Source organism: Nanorana parkeri, unplaced genomic scaffold (assembly GCF_000935625.1).
Source record: "Nanorana parkeri isolate BGI_ZX_2015 unplaced genomic scaffold, ASM93562v1 scaffold2109, whole genome shotgun sequence".
NCBI classification, from domain to species: Eukaryota; Metazoa; Chordata; class Amphibia; order Anura; family Dicroglossidae; genus Nanorana; species Nanorana parkeri.
The window spans coordinates 188212-192122 of NW_017308377.1; positions in this window are offsets into that span (position 1 = coordinate 188212).

A 3911-nucleotide genomic window follows, 5' to 3' on the forward strand; every position below is an offset into this window, starting at 1 on the left:
GGGGGAAGAGGAGGAGTGGATTTGAGGATCGGGGGAAGAGGAGGAGTGGATTTGAGGATCGGGGGAAGAGGAGGAGTGGATTTGAGGATCGGGGGAAGAGGAGTGGATTTGAGGAGTGGATTTGAGGATCGGGGGAAGAGGAGTGGATTTGAGGATCGGCCGGTCCTTCAGGTTGCACTCTTAGTCATGATCTTCTCTCTCTTGCAGATTGTTCTGATCTTTGTGAATCAGCCGTGTGACTCAGCCAAGCAGTCAAGTTCCAGATCATGTGGCGGTCCCGTCTGTACCGTCAATGCCAGCACCCAGACCGGCGGGGACATGTGTCACGTGTGTCCTCCACCCAGGTCACCTCATACGTGTGGTCGGAGTTGTGGCACGCAGACCGAGTGGGATAGAAGACATGACATACGTGACCGCTCCCCTGTCCATGCGAACGTTCCTTCCACATCACACCCGGCGTCCCCGCGGACTTCACACTCCACCCAGACGGAATGTTCAGTCCCCGAGCGCTCCTCGCCGCCATCTTGGACAATATCCCGGGAGGAGGGAGCACCGGGCCTGACCTTCATGCGGGGGCAGGGAGTGCCGGCTCCTTCCGAGTCCTTTCAGGTCCCCGCGGACACGCTGACCAGCAGCCGGGCAGACAGGACCAGGGAGTGCTCCACCATCAGTCCTCCACCGTCAGTCCTGGACACGCAGGACCCCCCAGACCACCGCCCGGACCACGGTCGATCTCCGCTCTGCTGCCACACCAAAGTGTCCAATGGATCAGAAGAGGTCACCCATTCACCCCATGAGGTCATTACCCACAATCCTCCACACAAAGACACCCAACCACCTCGTGAGGAGCCCATGGAAGCCGCCACCTCTGAGGACCAAACTACGGCAAGACACGGTGACCACATGCTGGACACATCCCCCCGCATACCCTGCCACACCTCCCTCACCCGGACTGACCAATCAGAGCAGTGTCCCCTCGGAAGGAGGCGCCTAGACTCAGGGGAAGGCAAGCCAGAGGTAAGACGTTCTATCTGCCTGGGGGGGACATAATAAAGAGAACCTGTCACCAGCTTTATAAATGCTTCCTGGCAGCGTTTCTCCTTTCCATCGTAGATTTGAGTTCATCCCTCTCGCAACGTTCCTCTGAGAGCTTCAGGTCCCTAACCCAGCCCCCTCCTCCTTCTGGGAGGGGGCTAATCACTGTGTGTGCTGGCCCAGCTCCTCCTCACCTCCCTGCATAACCTTTAGGTAGCTGCTGGGGGAGGAGTGAAGGGGAACGCTATAGAATGTCACCTGAGGGACAGCTCTGGGGCCGCTGACATCACATCCAAGATGGCGGCACCCAGCAGCAGTCTCGGCTTTTGGATGTCTCCACAAGGGAGGTGTTCACAGGTAAATGACGTGCGGACAGGGAGCCGGCACCATCCAATGACGGGCTTCACAGCTGCGAAGCCTGTCATTGGTGCTCTCCACCTCCGACTAAGGCCTGTGTCTTGGCTATGGAGCCAGCATTGATGACGTCCACGGTCCTTAGACCACCGGAGGGGGGGGGGAGGGAGGCTGTGGGGACCGGACTAGCAGCCTGGAGGGTGCCAGTGGGAGCGGGGGATCAGTGGGAAGTTGGGGGGGGAAGTAGAGCAACTTGTACGGCCACTTCCTGGTTCCTAAACCTCGGTGAGGATGATGGAGTTGGCCTCCCGCTGCTTCCTGGGAAGTCCATGCTGTACATCTCATAGGCAGCAATCCACAAAGTGATGTCATTCGTGTCCGCGCAGGCACGCTGCAGGTTCCCACCATGTATTCGGGTCCCGGCAGAGAGATGCGCGGGTGTCTGCGCATGCGCGGGGATCCCACATATGCTGCATGCGCGAACAGGAGGGTCGGGCATGGCGGCACGAGAGGAGAGGGGCTCAGACCGCGCTGGACTCCATGGACAGGTCAGGAATGTTTTATCTCGGATCACGTGCTCGGGGGATGTCGTTTTGTTGTGTCCGGCTCAGGTGACGTTCCCCTTTAATTGATCATTTCATCGTTTATTGATCAGCTTCGATTTCCATGTGAGGATCCTCCATGGTGACACGGGACTTCCCCGGCTGCATTGTTTTCTATCGGGGTGTCAGCACAATTATCAATGTCAATGACGACCCTGAACAATGTACTGCGGGCCCCTGGGTAGGACAGGCCAGCCCCTGGGTTGGACAGGCCGGCCCCTGGGTTGGACAGGCCGGCCCCTGGGTTGGGCAGGCCGGCCCCTGGGTTGGACAGGCCGGCCCCTGGGTTGGACAGGCCGGCCCCTGGGTAGGACAGGCCGGCCCCTGGGTAGGACAGGCCGGCCCCTGGGTAGGACAGACCGGCCCCTGGGTTGGCCAGATCGGCCCCTGGGTTGGACAGACCGGCGCCTGGACTCCATATTCATAAGTTCACCCCCGCTCCTTTCTTGTATACAGATCACTGACAGTCCCGCACTGAAGAGCCTCGATAGGTGTGATGTGGAGCCAGAACGCCATTCCTGCTCCTCTGCGTCCAATCACAGCCTGAAATTGTGCGCAACTTCCTGTCTGCCGCCATCTTTAAACCAGGTATGTGACCTTTTCTCAATCATGGGTGATCTCAGCTTTAGTTTTGGGTATAGCGGTGAAGGATCGGAGCCTCTGGCAGGTGTGTGTGTCCCCGACTTCCATCAGGACAGGAAGTGATAGGTGATGGAGGGTTAGAATGCCTGGCAATTCTTTCTTCCTGTCCTTATGACACCCCATCCCTTTGTTTTTGTACGGGTGTCATAGGGACAGGGAGAGACAATCTGCCCAATGGGGTCACAGAAATAAGACTGAAAATAATGTGACTCTTCATTCACTACACTATCCAAAAATGACCCCAAAAAAACCAAGATTGTTAGGGGCCCCACAGTAGATGCAAGCCTCACTGACTGTCATGTCCATCCTCTCTTCAGTACCTGAATAACCTGCTGGAACAGCACAGCCTGTCTCTGAATGATCCAGTCCATCACCAGAACAGACCGCCATCTTCTTCCCCGAGTCCTTGTGCTCCACTGCAGCCTCATGTCCAACAGGTGAGTCCCCCCTGCCCCTCCCTCTTCTCTAGCCCCTCCCAGGCTCCTCCTCTAGTCCCTATGCTCCACCCTCGCCTCATATCTGACAGGTGAGTCCCCCCTGCCCCTCCCAGGCTCCTCCTCTAGTCCCTATGCTCCACCCTCGCCTCATATCTGACAGGTGAGTCCCCCCTGCCCCTCCCTCTTCACTAGACCCTCCCTCTTCTCTAGACCCTCCCATGCTCCTCCTCTAGTCCCTATGCTCCACCCTCGCCTCATATCTGACAGGTGAGTCCCCTCTGCCCCTCCCTCTTCTCTAGACCCTCCCTCTTCTCTAGACCCTCCCTCTTCTCTAGACCCTCCCAGGCTCCTCCTAGTCCCTATGCTCCACCCTCACCTCATATCTGACAGGTGAGTCCCCCCTGCCCCTCCCTCTTCTCTAGACCCTCCCTCTTCTCTAGACCCTCCCAGGCTCCTCCTCGAGTCCCTATGCTTCACCCCTCGCCTCATATCTGACAGGTGAGTCCCCTCTGCTGGTCCCTTTCCCTCTAGACCCTCCCATACTCCTCCCTGAGTCCCTATTCTCCACCACCGCCTCTTATCTGACCGGTGAGTCCCCTCTGTTGGTCCCTCCCCTCTAGAGCCTCGCATGCTCCTCCCTGATATCTATGCTCCACCCCCGCCTCTTATCTGACCGGTGAGTCCCCTGTACTGATCCCTCTCCCCTAGACTATCCCATGCTCCTCCCTGATATCTATGCTCCACCCCCGCCTCATATCTGACAGGTGAGTCCCCTCCTCTAGACCCTCGCATGCTCCTCCCTGAGTCCCTATGCTCCGCCCCCGCCTCATATCTTAACAGG